Source organism: Triticum aestivum, chromosome 2D, assembly GCF_018294505.1.
Source record: "Triticum aestivum cultivar Chinese Spring chromosome 2D, IWGSC CS RefSeq v2.1, whole genome shotgun sequence".
In the NCBI taxonomy this organism is placed as follows: Eukaryota; Viridiplantae; Streptophyta; class Magnoliopsida; order Poales; family Poaceae; genus Triticum; species Triticum aestivum.
Genome location: NC_057799.1, coordinates 281,460,353 through 281,475,798, shown reverse-complemented (window position 1 = coordinate 281,475,798; position 15,446 = coordinate 281,460,353).

The following is a 15,446-nucleotide window of genomic DNA, read 5'->3' as shown; positions in this document are numbered from 1 at the left end:
GATCCCACCTTAGAAGGAATAAGATCATATCCCGAAGGGATAAGATCAAGATCCCTAAAAAGGGGGGATACCAATCGGTGGGGAAGGGAAATGATGGGATTTGTTTGCCCCACCTTTGCCAACGCCCCAATGGACTTGGAGGGCAAGAAACCAGCCCCTCCACCCCTATATATAGTGGGGAGGCGCATGAGAGCAGCACCCCAAGCCCTGGCGCCTCCCTCCCTCCCGTGACACCTCTTCCTCCCCGCTTGCGCTTGGCGAAGCCCTGCCGGGATCCCGCTACTTCCACCACCACGCCGTCGTGCTGCTGGATCTCCATCAACTTCTCCTCCCCCTTGCTGGATCAAGAAGGAGGAGACTTCCCTGCTCCATACGTGTGTTGAACGCGGAGGTGCCGTCCGTTCGGCGCTAGGATCATCGGTGATTTGGATCACGACGAGTACGACTCCATCAACCCCGTTCTCTTGAACGCTTCCGCTCGCAATCTACAAGGGTATGTAGATGCACTCCTCCCCTCTCATTGCTAGCATCTCCTAGATTGATCTTGGTGACACGTAGGAAAATTTTGAATTTCTGCTATGTTCCCCAACAGAAGACTAGAAGTATGACTTCTTCTGAGGTACACTTTTTGTACATGTTATAGACATTTATCTTGCTGATGTTTCTAGTAGCTCTTGGGTATATGATACCGGATCATTTCTTCACATATGCAACTCGATGGAGGGGCTAAGCAGAACTAGGAATGTCGCAAGAGGAGAAGTTGACATACGCGTTGAGAATAAAGCAAGAGTTGCTGCATCGGTCCTCGGCACTATGCAACTTAATTTACCTTCAGGATTTGTAATGGAACTTGATAATTGTTATTATATTCCTACTTTGAGTCGAAACATTATCTCTGCCTCATGTTTGATGAGACAAGGTTATGAATTAAGTATTAAGGACAATGGTTTTTCTATTTACTTGAATAATATGTTTCATGGCCTTGCACCTATTGTGAATGGGTTATTTATCCTAGATCTTGAAGGTGAATCAGTCTACAACATAAATGTCAAGACGCATAAGCCTAATGAGATAAATCTGACTTACATCTGGCATTGTCGACTAGGACACATTAGTCAAAAATGCATGAAGAAGCTCCATGATGATGGGATTCTAAATTCGTTTGAGTTTGAATCATTCGATACATGCGAGTCTTGCCTACTCGGTAAGATGACTAAGACTCCTTTTGCAAAGAGTTGCGAGAGGGCGTCCGAGATGTTGGAACTTATACATAGTGATGTATGTGGACCAATGAGCACGACTGCTAGAGGTGGTTTCCAATACTTCATGACTTTTACCGACAACTTGAGTAGATATTGATATGTCTACTTGATGAGGCACAAGTCAGAAACTTTTGAAAAGTTCAAGGAGTTTCAGAACGAAGTGGAAAATCAACTCGGCAAGAAAATCAAACTTCTACGATCTAATCGTGGCGGTGAGTATATGAGCCAGGAGTTTGATGATCATCTGAAGAGTCGTGGAATAGTTCCACAACTAACTCCTCCGTGTACGCCACAAAGAAATGGCGTGTTGGATCGGAGGAATCGGACTCTGTTGGACATGGTCTGATCAATGACAAGTCAGTCAGATTTACCCTTTCATTTTGGGGATATGCTCTAGAAACTGCAGCTTTCACACTACGCAGGGTACCATCTAAGTCCGTAGATAAGACACCATATGAGATATGGACTGCGAAGAGTCACAGTTTGTCTTTTCTGAAAATTTGGGGATGTGAAGCATATGTCAAGCGGCCATAGTCGGATATGCTCACACCCAAAGCGGACAAGTGCATATTCGTGGGATATCCAAGGGAAACCATGGGATATTACTTGTACAACCGTGAAGAGGGCAAAGTGTTCGTCGCTCGATATGGAGTTCTCCTTGAGAAAGAGTTTCTCAATCGAAAGGCTAGTGGGAGGATGGTCCGACTAGAAGAAATTCGAGAACCACACGGGGACGTTCCAGTAGGTGATACTATCACACCGGAGTTAGTCAGGGAACCCGTAGTGGAGTCGACGCCGGTTCCACGGAGGTCGGAAAGGTTGCAAAATTCGCATGACTGCAATGTGTTATTCTTGGAGAACAATGAGCCGACTACGTATGCGGAAGCGATGGAGAGCCCTGATTCCAAGTTATGGCTTGAGGCCATGAGATCCGAATTAAAGTCCATGGATGACAATCAAGTTTGGAAGTTGGTTGATCTGCCACATGGCGTTCGAGCCATTGAGTGCAAGTGGATTTTTAAGAAGAAAAATGATATGGACGGAAATGTCACAATCCATAAGGCTCTACTTGTCGCTAAAGGTTATCGACAAGTTCAAGGAGCTGATTACGATGAGACATACTCACCGGTAGCGATGCCAAAATCAATTCGGATCATTCTTGCTATAGCAGCATATTTCGACTATGAGATATGGCAGATGGATGTCAAATGGCTTTCCTTAATGGAAATTTAACCGAGGATGTGTATATGACATAGCTCGAGGTTTTTTCGATCCAAAGAAGTCTAGCATGGTGTGCAAGCTTCAGAGATCCATTTATGGATTGAGGCAAGCATCTCGGAATTGGAACATTCGTTTTAATGAAGCGGTCAAAGAGTTTGGCTTCATCAAGAATGACTGTGATCATTGTGTATTCAAAAAGGTTAGTGGGAGCACAGTCGCATTTCTGATCTTATATGTGGATGACATATTATTGAATGGAAATGATGTTCAAATGCTTGAATCTCTCAAGGACTCATTGAAAAATAGTTTTTCTATGAAGGACTTGGGAGAAGCAACTTACATTTTGGGAATCAAAATCTATAGAGATAGATCGAGAAGGCTTATTGGATTAAGCCAGAGTGCGTATGTTGACAATGTGTTAAAGTGGTTCAACATGCAAGGTGCCAAGAAGGCATTCTTGCCCAGGTCACATGGCATTAGTCTTAGCAAGACTCAGAGTCCTTCGACTCCTGATGAGCGAAGACGCAAGGATGGGATTCCGTATGCTTCGGCTGTTGGGTCCATCATGTATGCTATGGTATGTACTTGTCCTGATGTTAGCTTTGTTCTCAGTGTGGTGGGCAGATACCAGGCTGATCCAGGTGAGAGCCACTGGACAGTGGTTAAGAATATCCTTAAGTACTTGAGAAGCACTAAGGATATGTTCCTAGTTTATGGAGATAGGCCGTAGAGGCAATCATGTGATGATGATATTTCCATATGTATTAATGAGTCCTTTGTATTGTCCTTGAACATCATCAATGATACGTATCAATAAGTATGTGACTTGTTTGTGGAACTATGTATTGTATGATGCTTGTTCTAATGGTCCCTAGTTGATAAGGTTATGTGGACACATATCCTTGAGTAGTATCTGACTCGGTTGATGACTATGTTTCACAAGTCATGTGCATGAAGATGCTAAACCGATAGTATGGGCTCGGGGATGGAGATCACCGAGTCGGACAGACCTACTTTGAGACGCAGCGAGATATAGTCATTTGTTAGTCTCAAGTACAATGTCTATGCCACGTCCCAGACCCGAGGTCCTCACATGTTCTCGCGATGAGGATTGACTCACTTAGGGTCTAACAAACGCTACTCCGTAACTGGGTAGTTATAAAGGTATCTTTCGGGTGAGTCATGAGACACGCCGCGAGACATGGTTGACCAAGATGGGATTTTCCCCTCCTACTTGGAGAGATATTCTCTGGGCCCTCTTGAGTGATCAGATTCAGAAAGCATGGCCATGCGACTTGGGTTAAGTGTTAACCCGGTTCGGGAATCTGGATCATGGTTTCGAGAAGAGAGGTCGAGCTATCACAAGGGTGAGAAGCACTCGCCTTGAGCTCGACAACAAATATCGTGAGGCAAAAGGAATGTTGCATATGAAACATTGTCGAGGTTCGTCAAGCACTTTGTGCACACATGGGAGTTGGCACGTTCTGCTAGGAGCCGCTACCAACTATCGACTCTGGTCGTGTCCATGTGTTCGTGAACCTATAGGGTCGCACACTTAAGGGGCTACAGCCCATTCGGATTGGACCCGAGTGGAAAATGGATGTGGACTCCTAGTGGGCTCAAGTGTTGAGCCCACCTCGGAGGTCTATATAAAGGGGAGTGGGCGCACCACTTTGGGTTGATCTTTTTTCTCACCCTGTTTAGCCACCGCCACTCCCCACGCCCATGCCGCGCGATCGGACCTAGCAGTCCGCCACTCCGCGTACGTGTGGATACCTTGGAGGCATTGCATCTACGGTGCTTGGACGAAGCACTCGAGGGAACCGAGAGGTGCCTTTCATGGGAGATCACCATTCGCGGGTCTTCGCTGTTCGCGTGAGATCGGCGACATGAGGAGGAGACGGCCCGAGAGGTCGACTACATGCATCACCAACTCTACTTCCACTGCGGTGACTGCTCGTCTAGTGGTAAACCCAATATCGTAATCTATTTCCAGCAGCATGATCTTGGGTGCGCGGTAGAAAATTTTATTTGGCACTAGCGTAGCGTACCACGTGTTCCAACAATGGGCCCCCAACACATGCAGGCCCACTGGCTTGTGGCCCAAAGTCCAAACCAGTCAGCCTATCTGAGTATTTTATTCTCATCTGAACGCCATATTATGTATATATATATTCCCCTTGATTTTTCTTATGTATAAAGTTGTGATATAAATATTTTTATATTTCTTTACAGAGGGAGTATCTCTCTTTCAAAAATATATTTATGTGTAACTAGTTACTCCTGCCTTTCTACTTCCTTTTGGATATGTGGGGCATCCAGCAACGGGGTCCACGTGCCATGCACCAAATTAGAGTGCACAGCAACACAATAAATTCACCCCGGTCGTAGCACCGCAGTAATGCCCATTGAGCCGTCAAATCACAAAACCCCACTTTTCCAGCAGTAGCAGTAAGCTGGACCGACAAAGTAGCAAATTTCACTCGGCCTGGATCCCCTTCTCCCTCGTCTGCTTGTTCAGAGAAAACCACATCTCGACGATTGCTTAGGGTTTTCTCATGAAGAACCAGGTACGAATTCTTCATCCATCTCTAATAAGTCCTAGTCCCTTGGTCGCCGGTAGTCCTAGGATGGCAACCACCGTCGTTCATGTATTTTTCTTCCTACTGAATCTAGTGTGTTTCATTTGCTGTGCCCAAAGTGCGAGGACCCTACAGGTTTCCGCGCCCTTGGTGAGACACCAGAATTGTTCATTCTCATCCTAACACAGGATTTTAAAAAGCACACGGTATGTTCCCAGAATGTTCTTTTCTATCCGGGAGGGTTGGTATCGGTGCAACAAACCCTGAGTCCATTGCCCAGACTGTGCACAGGCACGAGAACAAGATTGCAGCACCATGGTCAGATTGAAGCACAAAGGATCAGTTCTTCAAAGGACCAACATGCAGCACAAGAGGACCAAGACTAGCCAGAGAAGCAAGATACTGCTAAGCGAAAAGCCTCCCTTGCCGGGCGGGTGAGCCTGACAAAGATGGGGTTACCCCCGGACGCAAGCCTTCGGGTCGTCCTGGCAGGCCCGCCAGGGCTTACGAAAACAGAACCACCTCACCGCACCACCTCATCACGACGCACGTCGACGATCGATGTAGTGTCAAGCTCCAAAATGACTGATTGGCTGCTATTTGCCAAATGGCGGCCACTTCCTACAGAAAATGCCTCCAAGTGACACCCGTCCTGCGACGTGTCGAGCAAGAAGGCGCGAAGCTGGCAAAATGGCCCGGCAAGGTCTGCTGGGCAAGCTATGATGTGACATTGAGCGGCACATTTAATGCGCTCTATCAGCCTGCAGAGTTAGGTATGATAGCACTATTTTCTATCTAACCAGTGCATAATGACTGATTTGCCACTGTGGTGACCCCTTTACAAATAAAAGGAGGCCCAAGGCAACCGTTGTAACATCCCAAAATTCTAAATTTTGGAATGTTATAATAAATAGATAGATTCGATTGATTGTTTGATTGATTGTGTGAAATTGAGTGAAATTCGAAACTTTTTGAAAGTTAAATGAGAGGGAATAAAAGGACTTTCCCAAACTTTCATTTTGCTTTTATGATCTCCGTGAATTCAAATTCTTTTCAGATACAAAACCCTAGAGAGAAGATGACATGACTTCTTCCATTTAAATAAAATGAAAAGGGTTCTGAAAATATTTGAATTTCATTTGGAAATATTTCAAATTCTCAAACTTCAAGCAACTCAATGATTTTCATGAGAGAAGATAAAATGACTTCTTCAAAACATATGAAATATGAGTTGGGAGTTTAAAAGGATCAAATTCAAAGTCCTTTTGGAAATTATTTTTAATTTGGAGTTATTTGGGTTTTATTCAAATTATTTTTCTCCAAAAATAAAATATATGGAAAATAGGTAACATGTTTCCCTGCAATAGAAAATTGGAGAGAAATAAAATTGAAATCATTTTTGTATTTTTAAAATGTTTTTATTGGATTTTAGTAGGGCAGTGGCACTCTTTGAATTATTTGAATTTTTCTTGATTTTATTTGACTTTACAAAAATGTTCAGCTGAAATCTTTTTCTGAAAATTTTGATATATTATATGCCTATATAAAAATTTTATTTATTTTTATTTATTTATTTTTGTTGTCTGGAAAATCTTTATTTAAAAAAAAGAGAGAACCCCCCCCCCCGACTGGGCCGGCCCAGCTCCTCAGCCAGGCCCAGCCCAGCTCGCCAACCGCCTCCGCCACCGCCGCCGAGTCCCGGTCGGGCACGCCTCCCCTTGCCCCTCCTCCACGCCTGGCGCCTCCCCTCCCCTCCTATAAAGGGCGCCGCCGCCCCTCGCTAGATCCACCGCCGCCGCCGTCGGTTACCGCCGCCGCCGCTCGCTGCTGCTGCTCGCCCGCACCGCATCGCTATCGCCGCCGACGCCGCCAGCGCCCCAACCCGCGCAGCCACCGCCCGCCCCTCACCGGAGTCCGCCGCCTCGCCGGAAACCGCCGCCGTCGTCGAAACCGTCCGAACCGTTATAAAACCGCCGGTCCGATCCGGTTTTTCTTCTAAGTTCTGTTTTTCTTTAAAACCCTAGACTAGATCTGTTTTTTTGTTTTATTAAACAACGAACGTTCACTGGTTAGGTCTACACAGCGAACAATCTTCATTCGTTAGCGTTCTGTAATGAACGTTCGTTCTTTAGGTTTTTCTTTTTATTTTATTTTCTGGCAGGGACCTATCCATAGTGATAATTTTACAGATTAGTCCCTGTTTTTCAAACGATCACTACTTTTTACTCGTTTGTCCAAATCCAATGAAACCAATGCCCACTTCTTCGTTATGATCCCCTCTATCCAGATAATCAACTTAAACATGTTTTTGAAAATTTAAAATATGATTTTAAGCAGATTTGATTTTGAATCTTCTTTTGTTCGTAACTTGAGTTTTATAACTCCGATTTAGTTGATTCTTTTTGCAAATCGAAGCTCTTGACCTAAACTTTCTGATAAGGCCAAATTCACATAATTTTGGTACTGTTAGAAATTGTTTTATGTTGCAAGAGTTATTTGCTTGGTTTTGATGTTTTCTGAATTGTCTTCTTCGTTTTTTCCAATCTTTTGAGTGATTGCTTATGTGTGGTTACTATTGCTTGCTCACGATAGATTGACCGGAGTGTGAGGAGTAGAACTATCAAAAGTTTTGAGTGCGAATCATCTTCATCAACAGTACAAGGCAAGTTCAAACTTTGATCATATCCCTTTATTACCCAGTTTTTATGCATTAGTTAAAATCCTCAAACACTGCATGATTAGGATGTGATTAACTTGTGGGTATTGGGAAGTAGTTGATGAGGTAGGAACCTATTGTCCTGCATATAAACCTTGGGAGTTACTACTACGTTATGCTTATACTGTTATGCTATGCTCGTAGACGTGGTTTGGTTTGAGTGATTCATGACAAATGTGAGAGTTATTATTAATGGTTAACTTAAGGTGGCTACTTTAATACACATCTGGGTGGATTGGTTGGGGCACCCTGGAGCACCAAGTGGTCTGCCCGGGCACGTGGAGAACCCAGTGCTTGCCCAAGGGGATCCCGGAGGACCCGTGTGATCACCCTATGGAATGCCACCCAGGCTCAAAGGGATCATAAGATTATTCATGCTAGAAACTTCCGTGTGCAGCCACAAGCTATTATGGGCTCTAGCATAGTTGAGTAAGTTGCATGAGCTCTGCAGAGGTTGGTATGGTCTGCCCGGAGTAAAGAGTTAATGTTTCTGAAAGACTATGTCTTGGTCATCCGTTTCTCAAACACCCTGTAGTGCGAGAAAATCCAACGGAGGAGATTGAGTCTTGCGGGGAAAAGTGCGCAAACCTCTGCAGAGTGTAACAACTAATCATGATCCCCGGTTATGGACATCTTGAGTATCTGGTTCTTGGATTATCATAATGATCTCATCACTCTATTTAATTAATTTGTTGGGTTGATTTGGGATTGAGTTGGAGGAACCTTCTCAATATTTTCAACAAACTTTGTAGTTAAATAAATTATATTCCTTTGCAGTAGGGAAAAATTGGCTTTTCGCAAAAACATTATAACCATAGAGCTTTCCCACCAGCCAAACATGCATGTAGTGATAGTTATCATTATCCTATGGTGTGAATTTGCCAGTACATTCAATGTACTGACCCTTTGTGGCTGCAACATCTCATGTTGCAGGATCTTACGACTAGTAAGTGATACGTTAGGGTTACGATTTCTACACTCAACTTTGCCGTTGGTGTTGATGGGAATCCACAACCTTGTTGTTACTTCCGCTATTTCGATTGAGGTAATAGTATTTACGTTATTTTTATACATGTGATTTACCTCTGTTATAAATCCTCGATTACTGTGTGTGTCAGCATACTGATCCAGGGATGACACTTAAGCACAGAGACTTGACCGTCTGAGGTCGGGTCGCTACAACCGTAGAAAGGGTTGGTCATTTGGTTGGCTAATCCATTCCCTCACACACTCATACGCGCATAGCTGTTCTTGCCCCGAGGCAACCCTGCCGGGCAAGTGAGCTACGTTCACCACCATTTTTCCACCATCAGTCCACCAAAGCAGGAGTAGGGTTTTACGGCTCACGGCGGCTCGAACCTGGGTAAAAGATGCCCGTGTGATCTCTGTCGTGCTGTTCCACGCTCCTCTACTCTTTGTGCAACGTGCCATCCCCCCGCTGAACCAGAAAGGGGCTCTTGGTCCCATAGGTGGTCGTGGTTTCCCGCGACATCTTTGGCGCGCCAGGTAGGGGGATCACTTGCGTGAACCTGAAAGGATGAGCAGCGCATCATCTTCATCACCGTTCTCATCATCGACGGCTCCATCGACTATGGCGCCCAAGAAGAAACCTGGTGTTGCAGCTCACCCGTCCACCTCGTTGGCTCCGCCGTCCGCGGCCACCGACGCCACGGGGAGCGCGGAGGCGCCCGAGGATGTGCACGCTGCGGGGGACGTGGTCGGCGTAGGCTGCGCTCTCACCACCTCCCCAGCGGCCGGAGCAGGAGGCACCAGAGGAGAGCAGCATCAGCAACATCCCAGTGATCATGCTCCACGAGGTACGAGCGAAGGGGTTATTCCATTTGTACCTCTTCCCCTCGCCGAAGGGCATAGCCACAGTGGTGGCGCCAGGTCTGGGGCGAATCGCCCTCCGGCCGCCCACGCCACGGGCGCGACCGTAGCGCGAGCGCCACCCCCGGAGCGGGTCGACCCAACCACTGTGCCCAATGGAGCCACAGGCCCTCAAGCGCCTTCACTGCGTCACCGTGCCATTCAAGTGGCTGGCTCGCAACAGCGAGGGCGCGACGCAGCCGCCACCGGCACCATCAAAAGCGGGGTGATGGTGCGATCTACATCATCATCGCCAATGCCAAGCAGTGCTACAGAGGCCATGGCGCGGGTCCAGCTGCAGTTGAGGTTCCCGTCGGCGGCTGATCAGATGGATGAATGGAGAGCCACCATCCAAAGTCTGATTGGCTTCACCGAGGCTGGGGGCTCATAGCGAGCTGGCCCGCCGCGACCTCCCCAAGCGATGACAACGGCTCGCGCTGCTGGCCGTACAAAAGGGGCCACCCCCACGGTGCAGTCCCCGTCGCGGCAACCAGCGCGGGCGCGGCAGAATCAAGAACTCGATGACGTCTCGATGGCCTCTTCCGACCCTCGAGCACGTCCAGGCCAATGGCGAGCCCCGGAGGATAGGCAGAGGGGAAACGCGCGCGTCGTTATCGGACGATGCCGCGACGACCACCGCCGGACCGATGGGTGCGATGGTCCCGATGTCGACGAGCCTGCGCTCGAGGACGGCGGGTGCCTGCCTTTACAGGTTGGGTGCCATGCCTTTACTCGTGAACTGCGGCAAGTCCGTTAGCTGTCCGTTCGCATGTTCAAGCCAGAGATGCCTGAGAAGTATGATGGAAGGTTGAACCCGGAAGAGCTCTTGAGCATCTACACCATCGCTGTTCAAGCTGCCGGAGGAAGAGATGAGAAGGTGTTTGCCAACTACTTCCCTTTGGCACTCATGTCCAATGTGAAGTATTGGTTGATGCACCTCCCGGAGAACTCCATTTCGTCATGGGCTAACCTGTGCCATGAGTTCATTGGCGCCTTCACGGGCGGCCATCAAGAACCAGGACGGCCCAACGACTTACAACTTCTCCAACAGAAAGAAGGAGAGACTCTCCGCAAGTATTTGTAGAGATTCAGCAGAGTCCACAGGAATATCCCAAATATCCATCCAGCGGCTGTGATAGTTGCCTTCCAGTTCAATGTGCGCAACCGCAGGATACGCTCCAAGATGAATGTGCGGTTGCCCAAGACTGTGAAGGAGCTTTACACCTTGTTGGACAAGTGTGCTCCGATGGAGGAGGGAAGAAAACTCCCTGGAGAAGAAGATTGCATCGACATCAACTCAGGAGACGATGATGAATCCATGATACGTCCATTTTGCATCATGTTCACCTATTGTTATTTATGATGTTTTATGCATAATAATGCTTTTTGGAGTAATTCTAATGCCTTTTATCTCATAATATGCAAGATACACACAAAGAGGGAGAATTCTGGCAGCTGGAAATCTGGACCTAGAAAAGCTACGTCAGGCTACCTATCTGCACAACTCCAAATGAGCTGAAACTTTAAGGGGAATTTTTATGGAATATATGAGAAATATTGGAGCCAATAAGTACCAGAGGGGGCCCACCAGGTGGGCAGAACCCACCTGGGCGCACCAGGGAGCCCAGGCGCACCCTGGTGGGTTGTGCCTCCTCGGCCCACCTCCGGTGCCCATCTTCTGGTGTATAAGTCATTTTGACCTAGAAAAAATAAGGAGAGGACTTTCGGGACGGAGTGCCGCCGTCTCGAGGCAGAACTTGGGCAGGAGCACTTTTGCTCTCCGGCAGAGCGATTCCGTCGGGGGAACTTCCCTCCCGGAGGGGGAAGTCATCATCATCGTCATCACCAACAACTCTCCCATCTTGGGGAGGGCAATCTCCATCAACATCTTCAACAGCACCATATCATCTCAAACCTTAGTTCATCTCTTGTGTTCAATCTTTGTACCGGAACTATAGATTGGTGCTTGTGAGTGACTAGTAGTGTTGATTAGATCTTGTAATTGATTACTATATGGTTTATTTGGCGAAAGATTATATGTTCGAATCCATTATGCTATTTAATACCCCTCTGATCTTGAGCATGCTTATCACTTGTGAGTAGTTACTTTTTTTCTTGAGGTCATGGGAGAAATCATGTTGCAAGTAATCATGTGAACTTGATATGAGTTCGATATTTTGATAGTATGTATGTTGTGATTCCCTTAGTGGTGTCATGTGAACGTCGACTACATGACAATTCACCGTATTTGGGCCTAAGGTAATGCATTGTGGAGTAGTTATTAGATGATGGGTTGCGAGAGTGACAGAAGCTTAAACCCTAGTTTATGCGCTATTCCGTAAGGGACCAATTGGATCCAAAAGTTTAATGCTATCGTTAGAATTTATTCTTTATACTTTTCTCATAATTGCGGATGCTTGTGAGGGGGTTAATCATAAGTAGGAGGTTTGTTCAAGCAAGAACAGCACCTAAGCACCGGTCCACCCACATATCAAATTATCAAAGTAGCAAACACGAAACAAACCAACATGATGAAAGTGACTAGATGAAATTCCCGTGTACGCTCAAGAACACTTTGCCTATTATAAGAGTCCGTTTTGGCCTGTCCTTTGCCTCAAAAGGATTGGGATACGTTGTTGCAGTTTTGTTTCTATTACCATTACTTGCTCATTACAAATTATCTTGCTATCAAACTACTCTGTTACTTACAATTTCAGCACTTGCAGACATTACCTTGCTGAAAACCACTTGTCATTTCCTTCTGCTCCTCGTTGGGTTCAACACTCTTACTTATCGAAAAGGCTACAATTGATCCCATATACTTGTGGGTCATCAAGGCTCTTTTCTTGCATCATTGCCGAGGAGTGAAGCGCTCTTGGTAAGTGGAAATTGGTAAGGAAAAATTATTACTACGTGCTGAAATTTATTGTCACTTGTTACTATGGAGAACAATCCTTTGAGGGGTTTGTTCGGGGTATCTTCACCTCGATCGGAACCACAATTAGTTACCCCTCAACCTACTACACCTACTGAAAATATTGAATATGAAATTCCTTCGGGTATGATAGAACAACTGCTAGCTAATCCATATGCATGAGATGGAACCGAACATCCTGATATGCACTTGATATATGTGGATGAAATTTGTGGATTTTTTAAGCTTGTAGGTTTACCCAGAGATGAAATTAAGAAGAAGGTTTTCCATTTATCATTGAAGGGAAAAGCATTGGCATGGTATAGGCTATGCAATGATATTGGATCTTGGAACTGGAATCGATTGAAATTGGAGTTTCACCAAAAAAAATTTATCCTATGTATCTAGTTCATCGTGATCAGAATTATATATATAATTTTTGGCCTTGTTAAGGAGAAAGTACCGCTCTAGCTTGGGGGAGTCTTAATTCAATGTTATATTCATGCCCCAATCATGAGCTCTCAAGAGAAATTATTATTCAGAATTTTTATGCTCTGCTTTCTCATAATGATCAGTCCATGCTTGATACTTCTTGTGCTGGTTCTTTTATGAAGAAGACTATTGAATTCCGGTGGGATCTTTTGGAAAGAATTAAACGCAATTTTGAAGATTGGGAACTCGACGAAGGTAAAGAGTCATTTATTAAGCTTAAGTATGATTGTGTTAAATCTTTTATGTATACCGATGCTTTTCAAAAGTTTAGCACTAAATATGGATTTGACTCTGAGATAGTAGACTCCTTTTGTGAATCTTTTGCTACTCATGTTGATCTCCCTAAAGAGAAGTGGTTTAAATATCACCCACCAATTAAAGGAGAAATTAAAGAACTGGTACCAGTTAAAGATGAAACTATTATCTACAATGTTGATCCAGTTGTTCCCACTGCTTATACGGAAAAACCACCTTTCCCTGTTAGGATGAAGGAACATGCTAAAGTTTCAACTGTAGTCAACAAAAGTTATATTAGAACAACTAAACCAGCAGAACAAATCAAGGTAGAACCTAGTGTTTCTATGATTAAAGATCTATTAGTCGATAATTTAGATGGGCATGTTATTTACTTCTATGATAAAGCTTCTAGAATTGCCAAACCCGATGAAAAAGATAAACATAGACCTGTTGTTGGCATGCATGTTGTCTCAGTTAAGATAAGAGATCACTACTATCATGGTTTATGTGACATAGGTGCTAGCGTGAGTGCTATTCCTTTTACCTTATATCAAGAAATGATGAATGACATAGCACCCGCTCAGATAGAAGACATAGATGTTACTATTAAACTTTCTAATAGAGACACCATCACACCACTTGGGATTGTTAGAGACGTTGAAGTCTTGTGTGGGAAAATAAAATATCCTACTGATTTTCTTGTTCTTGGTTCCCCACAAGATGAATTTTGTCCCATTATCTTTGGTAGACCTTTCTTGAACACCGTCAATGCTAAAATAGATTGTGAGAAACAAACTGTCGGTGTCAGCTTTGGTGATAGTCTCATGAGTTTAATTTTTCCAAGCTTATTAGAAAACCTCATAAAAAAGAATTGCCTAGTAAGGATGAAACAATTGGTCTTGCTTCTATTGCTGTACCTCCTACTTATCCTTTAGAACAATATATGCTAGACCATGAGAATGATTTGCATATGCATGAAGGAAATGAAATAGATAAGTTTTTCTTTGAACAATGTCCTCTGCTTAAACACAATTTTCCTAATGAAACTCTAGGAGGTCCTCCTCCACCTAAAGGTGATCCTGTGTTTGAATTAAAACAATTGCCAAACACTTTGAAATATGCTTATCTTGATGAGAAGAAGATATATCCTGTTATTATTAGTGCTAACCTTTCAGGACATGAAGAAGAAAGATTATTGAAAGTTCTAAGGAAGCATCGAGCTGCTATTGGATATACTCTTGATGATTTAAAGGGCATTAGTCCCACTCTCTCTCTCAGCACAAAATTAATATGGAACCTGATGCTAAACCCGTTGTTGATCACCAACGTGGTTAAATCCGAAGATGAAAGAAGTGGTAAGAATGGAAATATTAAAACTTCTAGAAGCAGGTATAATCTGTCCTATAGCTGATAGTAGATGGGTTAGTCCTGTTCATTGTGTCCCTAAAAAGGGAGGTATTACTATTGTTCCTAATGATCAAAATGAACTCATTCCACAAAGAATTGTTACAGGCTATAGAATGGTAATTGATTTTAGAAAATTAAACAAAGAAACTAGAAAAGATCATTACCCTCTTCCTTTTATTGATCAAATGCTAGAAAGATTATCTAAGCACACACATTTTTGCTTCCTTGATGGATATTCTCAAATACCTTTTTCTCAACCTGATCAAGAAAAGACCACTTTTACTTGTCCTTTTGGAACTTATGCTTATAAACGTATGCCTTTTGGTTTATGCAATGCACCTACTACCTTCCAAAGATGTATGACTGCTATATTCTCTGACTTTTGTGAAAAGATTGTTGAGATTTTCATTGATGACTTTCTGTTTATGGGAAGTCTTTTGATGATTGTTTAAGCAATCTTGATCGAGTTTTGCAGAGATGTGAGCAAGAAATTTTGTCTTGAATTAGGAGAAGTGTCACTTTATGGTTAATGAAGGTATTGTTTTGGGCTATAAAATTTCTGAAAGAGGTATTGAGGTGGACAAATCTACGGTTGATGCAATTGAGAAAATGCCATGTCCTAAAGATATCAAAGGTATTCGTAGTTTCCTTGGTCATGCTGGTTTCTATAGGAGATTTATCAAAGGGTTTTCTAAAATTTCTAGGCCTCTTACAAATATTTTGCAAAAGGATATTCCTTTTGTTTT